This window comes from Heptranchias perlo, chromosome 4 (genome assembly GCF_035084215.1).
Source record: "Heptranchias perlo isolate sHepPer1 chromosome 4, sHepPer1.hap1, whole genome shotgun sequence".
NCBI classification, from domain to species: domain Eukaryota; kingdom Metazoa; phylum Chordata; class Chondrichthyes; order Hexanchiformes; family Hexanchidae; genus Heptranchias; species Heptranchias perlo.
The window spans coordinates 80193621-80209114 of record NC_090328.1 but is presented as its reverse complement, the minus strand read 5'-3'; the positions used below and the strand labels follow the sequence as shown (position 1 = coordinate 80209114).

At 48.0% G+C, this 15494-nt stretch overlaps 1 long non-coding RNA gene across 1 annotated transcript in view; it reads left to right on the top strand.

Moving 5' to 3' along the window:
- The window catches only part of LOC137320535 (uncharacterized), a 52296-nt gene that overhangs the window by 24369 nt on the left and 12433 nt on the right, over positions 1 to 15494 (top strand). The window contains exons 2-3 of the long non-coding RNA XR_010962578.1: positions 5041 to 5195; positions 10988 to 11094. This is a non-coding gene — a long non-coding RNA (uncharacterized lncRNA). The remainder of the gene's footprint in view (positions 1 to 5040; positions 5196 to 10987; positions 11095 to 15494) is intronic.

Sequence of the window (15494 nt, the reverse complement as noted above, 5' to 3'; positions counted from 1 at the left end):
TACCATGCATTAGTGCAAGTATTGTGGCTTTGAAAAGAAGATTTTGCCACAATAAACTAATGCATGTGTAAAAAAAATCTGTCTAGGGGAAGGATTTCCCAGAGGGAGCTCCGGACCATCCACCACAACTTTGGCAGAAGATCCATGGAAACCCCGGAGAAGCACTGTTTACGGTGTTTATGGTGTTTCTTTGGGGTTTCCGCGGAACTTCCTCCGAACGGGGCAGTCCCCATGGAATCTCAACCCCGTAGAGTTAGTTCAAACTCCCAGAGTAGCAATACCATATTTTCGTTCCAATCAAATCATCTGTTTCAGTAAGAATTCATATCATTTATCTGAATTAAGTTAACTTGGTAATCTTTAATTTATTGGCTTATATATAATTATATTATTAATAGTCTGTACAATATAGTGCAGCAAACTGCTTTCAACCAGTCAGATCACAGAACCAGAGACCAGTGTCCACCCAACCAATCACATCTCCTAAATTCATCCAATCATATTGCCAAACCAGGAATTAGTCAGATCCTAGAACATGTACCAAGGCAACAATCAGATACCAGAAAATGTACCCAGACAACAATCAGATTCCAGAACATGTATCCAGGAATTAATCAGATCCCAGAACATGTACCCAGGCAACAATCAGATCCCAGAACATGTATCCAGGAATTAATCAGATCCCAGAACATGTACCCAGGCAATACTCAGATCCCAGAACATGTACCCAGGAATTAATCAGATCCCAGAACATGTACCCAGGCAACAATCAGATCCCAGAACATGTACCCAGGAATTAATCAGATCCCAGAACATGTACCCAGACAACAATCAGATCCCAGAACATGTACCCAGGAATTAATCAGATTCCAGAACATGTACCCAGGCAACAATCAGATCCCAGAACATGTATCCAGGAATTAATCAGATCCCAGAACATGTACCCAGGCAATACTCAGATCCCAGAACATGTACCCAGGAATTAATCAGATTCCAGAACATGTACCCAGACAACAATCAGATCCCAGAACATGTACCCAGGAATTAATCAGATTCCAGAACATGTACCCAGGCAATACTCAGATCCCAGAACATGTACCCAGGAATTAATCAGATTCCAGAACATGTACCCAGACAACAATCAGATCCCAGAACATGTACCCAGGAATTAATCAGATCCCAGAACATGTACCCAGACAACAATCAGATCCCAGAACATGTACCCAGGAATTAATCAGATTCCAGAACATGTACCCAGGCAATACTCAGATCCCAGAACATGTAACCAGGAATTAATCAGATCCCAGAACATGTACCCAAGCAATACTCAGATCCCAGAACATGTACCCAGGAATTAATCAGATCCCAGAACATGTACCCAGGCAACAATCAGATCCCAGAACATGTACCCAGGAATTAATCAGATCCCAGAACATGTACCCAGACAACAATCAGATCCCAGAACATGTACCCAGGAATTAATCAGATTCCAGAACATGTACCCAGGCAACAATCAGATCCCAGAACATGTATCCAGGAATTAATCAGATCCCAGAACATGTACCCAGGCAATACTCAGATCCCAGAACATGTACCCAGGAATGAATCAGATTCCAGAACATGTACCCAGACAACAATCAGATCCCAGAACATGTACCCAGGAATTAATCAGATTCCAGAACATGTACCCAGGCAATACTCAGATCCCAGATCATGTATCCAGGAATTAATCAGATCCCAGAACATGTACCCAGACAACAATCAGATCCCAGAACATGTAACCAGGAATTAATCAGATCCCAGAACATGTACCCAGGCAACAATCAGATTCCAGAACATGTAACCAGGAATTAATCAGATCCCAGAACATGTACCCAGACAACAATCAGATCCCAGAACATGTATCCAGGAATTAATCAGATCCCAGAACATGTACCCAGACAACAATCAGATCCCAGAACATGTAACCAGGAATTAATCAGATCCCAGAACATGTACCCAGACAACAATCAGATTCCAGAACATGTACCCAGGAATTAATCAGATCCCAGAACATGTACCCAGGAATTAATCAGATCCCAGAACATGTACCCAGGCAACAATCAGATCCCAGAACATGTAACCTGGAATTAATCAGATCCCAGAACATGTAACCAGGAATTAATCAGATCCCAGAACATGTACCCAGCCAACAATCAGATCCCAGAACATGTACCTAGGAATTAATCAGATCCCAGAACATGTACCCAGGCAACAATCAGATCCCAGAACATGTACCCAGGAATTAATCAGATCCCAGAACATGTACCCAGGCAACAATCAGATCCCAGAACATGTACCCAGGAATTAATCAGATCCCAGAACATGTACCCAGGCAACAATCAGATCCCAGGACCATCTCTGTGTCATTTCTGACTGATTCAGTCATAAAAGTTTCAATCAAATTTACCTAAAAAAATTTCTGTGCCAAATAATCCTCCATGAACAGTTCCTTATTATAGAATCATAGAATGGTTACAGCACAGAAGGAGGCCTTTTGGCCCATCGAGCCCACACCAGCTCTTTGTAAGAGCAATCCAGTTAGTCCCATTCCCCCATTCTTTCCCTGTAGCCCTGCAAATTTATTCCCTCCAAGTATTTATCCAATTCCTTTTTGAAAGCCACGCATTCCAGATCATAACTATTCGCTGCGTAAAAAAGTTTTTCCTCATATCGCCTTTCGTTCTTTTGCCAATCATCTTAAATCTGTGTCCTCTGGTTCTTGACCCTTCTGCCAATGGGAACAGTTTCTCTTTATTTACTTTATCTAAACCCTTCATGATTTTGAACACTTATGAAATCTTCTCTCAACCTTCTCTGCTCGAGGGAGAACAACCCCAGCTTCTCCAGTCTATCCAGGTAACTAAAGTCCCTCATCCCTGGAACCATTCTGGTAAATCTTTTCTGCACCCTCTCTAAGGCCTTCACATCCTCCCTAAAGTGCAGTGCCCAGAATTGGACACAATACTCCAGTTGTGGCCGAACCAGTGTTTTATAAAGGTTCAACATAACTTCGTTGCTTTTGAACTCTATGCCTCTACTTATATAGCCCAGGATCCTGTATGCTTTTTTAACCGCTTTCTCAACCTGTTCTGCCACCTTCAAAGATTTATGCACATATACCTCCAGGCCTCTCTGTTCCTGCACCCCCTTTAGAATTGTACCATTTAGTTTATATTGCATCTTCTCATTCTTCCTGCCAAAATGTATCATTTCGCATTTCTCTGCGTTAAATTTCATCCATTCCACCAGCCTGTCTAAGTCCTCTTGAAATCTATCACTATCCTCCTCAATGTTTACCACACTTCCAAGTTTTGTGTCATCTGCAAATTTTGAAATTGTGCCCTGTACGCCCAAGTCCAAGTCATTAATATATATCAAAAAAAGCAAAAGTCCCAGTCAACCAATTTTATATCCCTAAAAACAAAATGGAGCCAAAAATCCTCAATCCTTCTGCCATGTTCCCACCATAATTCTGGCAGCAGTGCACAGGAAGGATAAGAATTAGGCTGGGACCTGGATGTGCCAGTTTACACTTCCGCCCCTTGGAAGGCCAGCAGTGTCAGATGGGTAGGGATTGGGTGTGGGGAGGGAATAAACCAGAGGCCAGAGTCAGAGGAGCAGAGAGCATGGGAGGGGATGTAATGCTGCAGAAGGCAGGTGATGTAAAGAGGGGGTAAGCCATACAGTACGAGAATATTTTAGTTTGATCTATTGGGGGATCAATGTACCTCGACGAGAGTGGAGGTGATGGACAAGTGGGATGCGATGTAAGCTGCAGAGGTTTGGATAATTTGGAGTTTATGGGGGTGACGCTCAGGAGGCTAGTAAGGAGGACCTCAGCAATCTGAATAAGGGTTTTTGCAGCAGTGGGGTAAGGTAAGGGCAGAGGCAGGCAATGTTGCTCAGTCCTGGGCTGAGCAAAATGCTGAGGTTGCAAACCCCAGGTTCAGCTTGAGCCAGCAGTCAGAGAGGGGAATGCAGTTGGTGGCAAGGATACAACGTTTGTTATGAGGGCCAGAAACAATTACTTCTGTCTTCTTGATGTTTATTTGGAGGAAATTGGGTCGAAACCACAACTTAATGTCAGACTATCTGATTGATCATGAGGTCAAGGGAAGTGAGAGGAAGTAGAGCTGGGTGTTGTCAGCACACACACAGAAATTGACTCCATGCCTGCAAATGATGTCATCAAGGTGCAGCAGGTAGATGAGAAAGAGAAGTGGCTCACGATGGATCCTTGGGGGATTCCAGAGATGAACACACAGGACCAAGAGGACAAGCCAGTGCTGTAGAGGCACGGGCTTCACTTTTTTTTTATTCGTTCATGGGATGTGGGCGTCACTGGCAAGGCCGGCATTTATTGCCCGTCCCTAACTGCCCTTGAAGAAGGTGGTGATGAGCCACTAGGCCATTTCAGAGGGCGATTAAGAATCAACCATATCGCTGTGGGTCTGGAGTCACATATAGGCCAGACTGGGTAAGGATGGCAGGTTTCCTTCCCTAAAGGACATTAGTGAACCAGATGCGTATTTAGGACAATCCGATAGTTTCATGGCCACCATTACTGATACTAGTTTTTTTTATTTACTGGGGCAGGTAGGAGTAGAACCTTGGAGGGGCATGCAGGTGGGCCACATAGGAGAAGTGGTGGAGGTGACGTTAAAAAAGACCAGGAGGGCTAATGCAACATGGTCACGGTCACAGAGGATGTCATTCATGATTTTGACCAGGACAGTCTTGGTGCTGTGGGCAGGGCAGAAACCAGACTGAAGGGATTTGAACAGTGTGTTGTGAGCAAGGAGCTGGGAGGGGATGACATGTTCAAGGAATTTATAGAGATGTTCCCCTCATTGGACTGCACCAAAAGTTCGGTAAAGCATCTGTTACTCCAGAATCAGGCCTTTGAGAACCTCCCCTTCTCCAACAAGGCAGTCAAAGCAACGAGGTAAAAACTGCAAACCTGGCAAAAACTGGCTGATTTTCTGTTTCATTCTGCAGGTCCATACATGTCACCCTACAAAACTCAGAAAAGCTGATGAACAGTTTCAAAAAAGCAGACAACTGAAAAAAACAACGTACAACTGAAAAATAGCCCCGAACAAAGGCCTACAACCAAAGACCAATACTTCAAGCTGATTGAATAAGTTAAATAGGTCTTTATCACATTGGATTTAAGATTTTAATCAGTATTTTGGGATCACATTTAACAATGTTGTTTGTTTTTTCTGTGAAAAATGAAACCCAATGGCCTCATGGAAGTCATATGAAAATAAGTAGTGGGAGTGCAGTGTAACATGAACTTGTCCGGACTTTAGCTGCAACTATACCCAATATTCCATCAGTTGTACATAACACTACAATTTTTGCAGTGGTGGATTTAGAAATTTTGAAGGCGAAAGTGAGTTTATTGTGCTGTCATGTCCCTGGACTCTAGGCTGTACGTCCTCATGTCCCCAGTCTCTAGGCTGTACGTCCTCATGTCCCCAGTCTCTAGGCTGTACGTCCTCATGTCCCCAGTCTCTAGGCTGTACACCCTCATGTCCCCAGTCTCAAGGCTGTACGTCCTCATGTCCCCAGTCTCTAGGCTGTACATCCTCATGTCCCCGGACTCTAGGCTGTACACCCTCATGTCCCTGGACTCTAGGCTGTACGTCCTCATGTCCCCAGTCTCTAGGCTGTACATCCTCATGTCCCCAGTCTCTAGGCTGTACGTCCTCATGTCTCTGGACTCTAGGCTGTACGTCCTCATGTCTCTGGACTCTAGGCTGTACGTCCTCATGTCTCTGGACTCTAGGCTGTACGTCCTCATGTCCCTGGACTCTAGGCTGTACATCAACATATCCCTGGACTCTATGCTGTACGTCCTCATGTCCCTGGACTCTAGGCTGTACACCCTCATGTCCCTGGACTCTATGCTGTACGTCCTCCTGTCCCCGGACTCTAGGCTGTACACCCTCATGTCCCTGGACTCTAGGCTGTACATCCTCATGTCCCCAGTCTCTAGGCTGTACGTCCTCATGTCCCCGGACTCTAGGCTGTACACCCTCATGTCCCTGGACTCTAGGCTGTACGTCCTCATGTCCCCAGTCTCTAGGCTGTACGTCCTCATGTCCCCGGACTCGAGGCTGTACGTCCTCATGTCTCTGGACTCTAGGCTGTACGTCCTCATGTCCCCAGTCTCTAGGCTTTACATCCTCATGTCCCCAGTCTCGAGGCTGTACGTCCTCATGTCCCCAGTCTCTAGGCTGTACGTCCTCATGTCCCCAGTCTCTAGGCTGTACACCCTCATGTCCCCAGTCTCTAGGCTGTACGTCCTCATGTCCCCAGTCTCTAGGCTATACGTCCTCATGTCCCCAGTCTCTAGGCTGTACGTCCTCATGTCCCCAGTCTCTAGGCTGCACATCCTCATGTCCCCAGTCTCTAGGCTGTACGTCCTCATGTCTCTGGACTCTAGGCTGTACGTCCTCATGTCCCTGGACTCTAGGCTGTACATCAACATATCCCTGGACTCTATGCTGTATGTCCTCATGTCCACGGACTCTATGCTGTAAGTCCTCATGTCCCTGGACTCTAGGCTGTACACCCTCATGTCCCTGGACTCTATGCTGTACGTCCTCCTGTCCCCGGACTCTAGGCTGTACACCCTCATGTCCCTGGACTCTAGGCTGTACGTCCTCATGTCCCCAGTCTCTAGGCTGTACGTCCTCATGTCCCTGGACTCTAGGCTGTACACCCTCATGTCCCTGGACTCTAGGCTGTACGTCCTCATGTCCCCAGTCTCTAGGCTGTACGTCCTCATGTCCCCAGTCTCTAGGCTGTACATCCTCATGTCCCCAGTCTCTAGGCTGTACGTCCTCATGTCCCCGGACTCTAGGCTGTACGTCCTCATGTCTCTGGACTCTAGGCTGTACGTCCTCATGTACCCAGTCTCTAGGCTTTACATCCTCATGTCCCCAGTCTCTAGGCTTTACATCCTCATGTCCGCAGTCTCTAGGCTGTACGTCCTCATGTCCCCAGTCTCTAGGCTGTACGTCCTCATGTCCCCAGTCTCTAGGCTGTACACCCTCATGTCCCCAGTCTCTAGGCTGTACGTCCTCATGTCCCCAGTCTCTAGGCTATACGTCCTCATGTCCCCAGTCTCTAGGCTGTACGTCCTCATGTCCCCAGTCTCTAGGCTGTACACCCTCATGTCCCCAGTCTCTAGGCTGTACGTCCTCATGTCCCCGGACTCTAGGCTGTACGTCCTCATGTCTCTGGACTCTAGGCTGTACGTCCTCATGTCCCCAGTCTCTAGGCTTTACATCCTCATGTCCCCAGTCTCTAGGCTTTACATCCTCATGTCCGCAGTCTCTAGGCTGTACGTCCTCATGTCCCCAGTCTCTAGGCTGTACGTCCTCATGTCCCCAGTCTCTAGGCTGTACACCCTCATGTCCCCAGTCTCTAGGCTGTACGTCCTCATGTCCCCAGTCTCTAGGCTGTACGTCCTCATGTCCCCAGTCTCTAGGCTGTACACCCTCATGTCCCCAGTCTCTAGGCTGTACGTCCTCATGTCCCCAGTCTCTAGGCTGTACGTCCTCATGTCTCTGGACTCTAGGCTGTACGTCCTCATGTCTCTGGACTCTAGGCTGTATGTCCTCATGTCCCCAGTCTCTAGGCTGTACGTCCTCATGTCCCCGGACTCTAGGCTGTACACCCTCATGTCCCTGGACTCTAGGCTGTACACCCTCATGTCCCCAGTCTCTAGGCTGTACATCCTCATGTCCCCGGACTCTAGGCTGTACACCCTCATGTCCCTGGACTCTAGGCTGTACGTCCTCATGTCCCCAGTCTCTAGGCTGTACATCCTCATGTCCCCAGTCTCTAGGCTGTACGTCCTCATGTCTCTGAACTCTAGGCTGTACGTCCTCATGTCCCTGGACTCTAGGCTGTACATCAACATATCCCTGGACTCTATGCTGTATGTCCTCATGTCCACGGACTCTATGCTGTACGTCCTCATGTCCCTGGACTCTAGGCTGTACGTCCTCATGTCCCCAGTCTCTAGGCTGTACGTCCTCATGTCCCCAGTCTCTAGGCTGTACACCCTCATGTCCCCAGTCTCTAGGCTGTACGTCCTCATGTCCCCAGTCTCTAGGCTATACGTCCTCATGTCCCCAGTCTCTAGGCTGTACGTCCTCATGTCCCCAGTCTCTAGGCTGTACATCCTCATGTCCCCAGTCTCTAGGCTGTACGTCCTCATGTCTCTGGACTCTAGGCTGTACGTCCTCATGTCCCTGGACTCTAGGCTGTACATCAACATATCCCTGGACTCTATGCTGTATGTCCTCATGTCCACGGACTCTATGCTGTAAGTCCTCATGTCCCTGGACTCTAGGCTGTACACCCTCATGTCCCTGGACTCTATGCTGTACGTCCTCCTGTCCCCGGACTCTAGGCTGTACACCCTCATGTCCCTGGACTCTAGGCTGTACGTCCTCATGTCCCCAGTCTCTAGGCTGTACGTCCTCATGTCCCTGGACTCTAGGCTGTACACCCTCATGTCCCTGGACTCTAGGCTGTACGTCCTCATGTCCCCAGTCTCTAGGCTGTACGTCCTCATGTCCCCAGTCTCTAGGCTGTACATCCTCATGTCCCCAGTCTCTAGGCTGTACGTCCTCATGTCCCCGGACTCTAGGCTGTACGTCCTCATGTCTCTGGACTCTAGGCTGTACGTCCTCATGTCCCCAGTCTCTAGGCTTTACATCCTCATGTCCCCAGTCTCTAGGCTTTACATCCTCATGTCCGCAGTCTCTAGGCTGTACGTCCTCATGTCCCCAGTCTCTAGGCTGTACGTCCTCATGTCCCCAGTCTCTAGGCTGTACACCCTCATGTCCCCAGTCTCTAGGCTGTACGTCCTCATGTCCCCAGTCTCAAGGCTATACGTCCTCATGTCCCCAGTCTCTAGGCTGTACGTCCTCATGTCCCCAGTCTCTAGGCTGTACACCCTCATGTCCCCAGTCTCTAGGCTGTACGTCCTCATGTCCCCGGACTCTAGGCTGTACGTCCTCATGTCTCTGGACTCTAGGCTGTACATCCTCATGTCCCCAGTCTCTAGGCTTTACATCCTCATGTCCCCAGTCTCTAGGCTTTACATCCTCATGTCCGCAGTCTCTAAGCTGTACGTCCTCATGTCCCCAGTCTCTAGGCTGTACGTCCTCATGTCCCCAGTCTCTAGGCTGTACACCCTCATGTCCCCAGTCTCTAGGCTGTACGTCCTCATGTCCCCAGTCTCTAGGCTATACGTCCTCATGTCCCCAGTCTCTAGGCTGTACGTCCTCATGTCCCCAGTCTCTAGGCTGTACACCCTCATGTCCCCAGTCTCTAGGCTGTACGTCCTCATGTCCCCAGTCTCTAGGCTGTACGTCCTCATGTCTCTGGACTCTAGGCTGTACGTCCTCATGTCTCTGGACTCTAGGCTGTATGTCCTCATGTCCCCAGTCTCTAGGCTGTACGTCCTCATGTCCCCGGACTCTAGGCTGTACACCCTCATGTCCCTGGACTCTAGGCTGTACATCCTCATGTCCCCAGTCTCTAGGCTGTACGTCCTCACGTCCCCGGACTCTAGGCTGTACACCCTCATGTCCCTGGACTCTAGGCTGTACGTCCTCATGTCCCCAGTCTCTAGGCTGTACATCCTCATGTCCCCGGACTCTAGGCTGTACACCCTCATGTCCCTGGACTCTAGGCTGTACATCCTCATGTCCCCAGTCTCTAGGCTGTACGTCCTCATGTCTCTGGACTCTAGGCTGTACGTCCTCATGTCCCTGGACTCTAGGCTGTACATCAACATATCCCTGGACTCTATGCTGTATGTCCTCATGTCCACGGACTCTATGCTGTACGTCCTCATGTCCCTGGACTCTAGGCTGTACACCCTCATGTCCCTGGACTCTATGCTGTACGTCCTCCTGTCCCTGGAATCTAAGCCATGTATCACTTAAGTAGATCGTATTTCAGTGACAGCAAGTCGACATCAACTAGGAGCTCAGGTGAAAAAAAATTCAAGTTTTGTGGCTTGACTGCAATTGACAAAGGGGGCTTTTCACAAAATCACTGGGCGCTCTCAGTAATTCTATGTGTTTTGTTCTACGTACTTTTGCAAGGAATTCAGAGGGGTTGGTTTATACCTACAGGATTGAAATGGAGAGAAGCAAGGGTTTGCAATAATTAATGTTTCTGCATCAGAACAGACTAAAAATGTATATGTTAGTCAGTGACTGATATATCTTTACAATTGAAGTTGGCACTATCCATTGCAAGACATGAAATGACGCTTAACCAGACTGCAGTAATCAGAAGGTATTACAAAATATTTGAAAGACCGTTCGATATCACTTAAGAGTTCAGCCACACTTCCACCCCACACTCAATGCTACACAGATCTTTTGTTTTATGTGAGTGATGCTACAAGTTACGTTTCAAAATAAGTTATAGAATAATAGATACCCCTGCAAGGCAGTAACTTATTGAGGGGGTTACACTGAGATAAGCTATGAGAGTAAAGCTTAAGTAGGTTACTGATGTCACCTGAACTCGTCCAGAATAATCATTTAACGTTTGGACCTATCACTGTTGTCTAAAAAACATAATTAAATTGTCTTCTGCTACGGTAATAACTTATAAATAAATATAAATTGTAATAAAAAGGGGCTACACTCATCTAATGTACAGATTGTTTCTCACAGAAACCTTAAGATTAATTGCTGTAATCGTCCTAATCAAATGTAAAATCCAACAACTGGGTCTGCATCAGGAATTGCAGACAACTCAGACATCTGGTCCGAGTTTATACAGGAAACTTATGCTTATGTGTAAAAGAGAGAACATTTCTTCAAAGGAAAGACAAATTCAGCGCACCGTTCTGCCTCTTACAATTAAAGTTTGTTAAAATCTTTAATTCTTTCAGCTCTTTGTTCATCTAAAGAAAATATTTCAGGAGGGAAGCCAGAAACCAAACAAAACTGGCACCAAAGTATTCAGCCGGAGTCTGGAGGTCAAGCTTCTCTGACAGAGGTAGGTTGAAGATTAAAATTATAAATCAATTACAAATCTGCAGTGTTACCTACCCATTTGCTAATTTTGGAGATAAGGTGGCCGAAAATCCGCAGAATGCAATCCCGGCCGCTGGGATCATGCTTGTTGGTGCCCGCCAGTGCTGACTATGTTGGGACCTTAAGAGGTCACTGGCAGAGCACCTCATTAGAATGGGGCAGGCCGGAGCAAACACCATATCAGGCATGTCTCTAGTGCCTGCCGGCTCCATGCCAAAGGAAATTCTGACATTTGCCCCCTTTTTGATGGGGGAAGAGGGGGGGCACATGGGGTGGGGGTGGGGGGTTGTCCAGGCCCCCTTTGATCCCAACCTCATTCCTTTCAGCTCCTTGAGCAAGAAAGGAAATCTGGCAACATTTTTAAAAAAAATTATCACTCTTCTGGGGTCTAGGCCGCTTGCCTCCATTCAATCGGCACATCTGCTGCCACAGAAACACAGTTTTTTAAAATTCCTTTTTGGGATCTGGGCATCGCTGGCAAGGCCAGCATTTATTGCCCATCCCTAATTGCCCTTGAGAAGGTGGTGCTGAGCCACCTTCTTGAACCACTGCAGTCTGTGTGGTGAACGTTCTCCCACAGTGCTGTTAGGAAGGGAGTTCCAGGATTTTGACGATGAAGGAACAGCGATATATTTCCAAGTCGGGATGGTGTGTGACTTGGAGGGGAACGTGCAGGGGGTGTTGTTCCCATGTGTCTGCTAAGTGCTACTTCTAAGTGGTAGAGGTCATGGGTTTAAGCGATGCTGTGGAAGAAGCCTTGGCGAGTTGCTGCAGTGCATCCTGTGGATGGTACACACTGCAGCCACTGTGCGCCGGTGGTGGAGGGAGTGAATGTTTAGGGTGGTGGATGGGGTGCCAATCAAGCGGGCTGCTTTGTCCTGGATGGTGTCGAGCTTCTTGAGTGTTGTTGGAGCTGCACTCATCCAGGCAAGTGGACAGTATTCCATCACACTCCTGACTTGTGCCTTGTAGATGGTGAAAAGGCTTTGGGGAGTCAGGAGGTGAGTCACTCGCCGCAGAATACCCAGCCTCTGACCTGCTCTTGTAACCACGGTATTTATGTGGCTGGTCCAGTTAAGTTTCTGGTCAATGTGACTCCAGGATGTTGATGGTGGGGGATTCGGCGATGGTAATGCCGTTGAATGTCAAGGGGAGGTGGTTAGATTCTTACTTGTTGGAGATGGTCATTGCCTGGCACTTGTCTGGTGCGAATGTTACTTGCCACTTATGAGCCCAAGCCTGGATGTTGTCCAGGTCTTGCTGCATGCGAGCAGGGACTGCTTCATTATCTGAAAGGTTGCAAAGGGAACTGAACACTGTGCAATCATCAGCGAACATCCCCATTTCTGACCTTATGATGGAGGGAAGGTCATTGATGAAGCAGCTGAAGATGGTTGGGCCTAGGACACTGCCTGAGGAACTCCTGCAGCAATGTCCTGGGGCTGAGATGATTGGCTGCCAACAACCACTACCATCTTCCTTTGTGCTAGGTATGACTCCAGCCACTGCAGAGTTTTCCCCCTGATTCCCATTGACTTCAATTTTACTAGGGCTCCTTGGTGCCACACTCGGTCAAATGCCGCCTTGATGTCAAGGGCAGTCCAGTACAACTGTTACAGTACAGTGTCCCCTTCCATCCTCGGGGATGAGAAATGAGGAATGAGAAATCCTGGCTTAGGGAGTCCCCATCCCTGGCCCTTCCCACTGGCCGCCATTTGCCTTGTAAGGGCGGATGAAGGTTATAGCAGCTGATTGGTGGTATTCCTGAAGAATTTCAGGGACAAGGCCAATTGTTTACACCACCAATTTGTATTTCTTTAAAATGCCTTGTTTCCTCTCGGAAACAGATGGAAATCTGTCTTCCAGAAGTTGGTTCCGATAGCTGCCAATGCTCCAGCCCCCAGTCACATGGAAACCCCAGTTGCTGATTAATGCCCCACAATGCATTGCGCAGCATCCCTTCTGTCAATGTGCTGAAGCATTGCACATGTGCAGAAGAAATAACTCACAAAGTAATGTGGGGAAAGTTTTAAAGTTCCCAGAAAGGTGAGCATCGAGTACGCTGCACAAGAAGAGCATAGGGCCAAAACACCAATGCTCGCTCAGAAGGTGAGTGGTTGGCAACGATGCAATACATTCCCGAGGCTCTTTTGAAGCTATGCTTCCTCCTCTCTACATCAAGTTGCTCTGCAAAAGAAAAAAAAAGAGAGAGAGAAAGAAGAAACACAATCAACATAAAGGGAGAGAAAGAGGAGAAAACAAAGAAAGGAGAAAGAGGAGCAAAAAGGGAAGCGAAAAAAAGGTGAGAAATGAGCTGTATAATGGTGTGTGTGAGCCAGCAGCAGCTTGCCTCGATTCTTCGCCCAGCTCCAGCCTTCTTGGTACCACTGTGTCGGGCCCACCCCTGCCTTTTAATCATGTGCTCAATTTTAAAAAAAATTATCAGCAAGCAATGCCACAGGAGATCCAAGATGGTGTAGTAATTCTAAATGTGGTGTTAATATGTTTCTTACAAACTACAGTTTGTAGTCACATTCCAGTGTTCTATACAATTTATATCTATTAGTTTTCTAAACAGAAAAACTGTCCCATGTTGACAAGTGTATGAGATGCAGCTGAAATGGTTTGGATTAAATTCTCTTTTTGGGTATTAATACAATCATGTACTCACAATCCTGGAATGCCAGCCATATGAATACATCTTTAAATGTGACAGAACATTTGGCTAGTGTACATTAATTTATACATAGTGTACATTTATACTGTTGTTGTGATCAGATTTTAATATTTGATACAGTCGCTTTTAGTGCAGATGGGGATCGATTTTCCAGTGAAGGAGTGGGTGCGTTGGGGGCGGGGAGGCTCTGAAAATCGGGGAAATCCCGTTCGGGTTCGGAGCTCGGCTCCAACCCACAGACCTCCAGGTTCCCCATTGGCGGGTCTGGGTGCGCGCGCGCCTCCCGAATACAGAAGTCCCACCGGCAATTAAAGCCAGTGGGATGATTCTTTACATAGTTGTTGATGTAGTTTAAGTACTTGAAGTACTTAATTTTCTCCACATTTTGGCAGGAGTGCGATTGTGAAGGATGCTCAGCGTGTTTCCCGTGCTGTGGGAAACTTTCCCTGTTGCAACAGATGTGTTTCAGCCAGCAGCCAGTGGGAGATTCAAATGCTTATTTGACAGATGGGGAGAAAAGGTTACTTATTGCAGCAGGGCACTCTGTTATTTCAGACAAAGTTTTGGCTGCAAGATCTTTGTGTTTGTGCTGACAATTCTTCCTTTCCACTCAAAATTCTGTTGTTCAAACATATTTAACTACTCTGCGGACCGCCTCAAATTCACATGGTCAGGATGGGGGGGGCGCCATGGCTGCATTCACCACTACATCTGTGGATGAGCAACATCACCAGCCTTGCCAGGCATGGCATCCACCTCCACCACGTGGAGCTCCACAACACAGAGCTGCGCCACAGGCACCTGCACAAGAGCACAGCGGGCAACAACAGAGAGGGTCACCGCTTGAGGAGGCCCCATCCACATCTGTCACCTACATTGAGGAGGAGGAGGAGGAGGAGCAGGAGCAACCCATGGGCAGAGCAGCGACTCACCTGGCTGCTCGTGAGGCCAGGGTGTCACTCATATGTGAACGGTTCTCCTAACATCAGACAGTGTGAAGAGTCCAGTCCTCACCACCTGGATAGAGCAGCACCCACACCAGCACACCCCCCCCCACCCCTCCCTGCACCAAACAGTCCTGCAACTACACATACACCCACTGCAGAGTGACCCAATGGGTGGCATCAAGTGTCGCCATTCATAGTGAACCTCATGAAAGGGCCCTATTAGAGAAGCCAGTCGAGAATGGCCAAGACGTGGCAGTAGTGGTGACAATAATAATATTTAATGTGAGTTTAACAAAAAACTAATATAAATAAAAAACATGACCAACCGTCAAACACCCTTGTGCATCCCCTTCGTGCTTAGAAAACCTTTGCCTTTTGCTCCTGACTACTCCTACGTGGTGCATCCCCTGTGGCTGCAACAGAGGTAGTGGCAGGTTGCTCTTGTTCATGTCCTGACCGATTAGATGCTTTGGGCCGACGCCGTCTGGGTTTTGGTGTCCGTGAGGGTCCCTCCAAAGACTGCTCCACCTGCACCTGTGCAGGGGCAGACTCAGCCACCTGGAGAGGAGGCAGCATTACGGGTACTGATTGAAAGGGGGCCAACGGGTGAGACGTGGGAGCGCTTTGAGTGGTGTCCCCACTTCCATGTCCCATTTCCCTCCCCTGGGCCAGGCTCACATCACTTCTACCACTCTGCTGGACAATAATTTGGAGGACATGTGTGAAGCCTTGTATGGC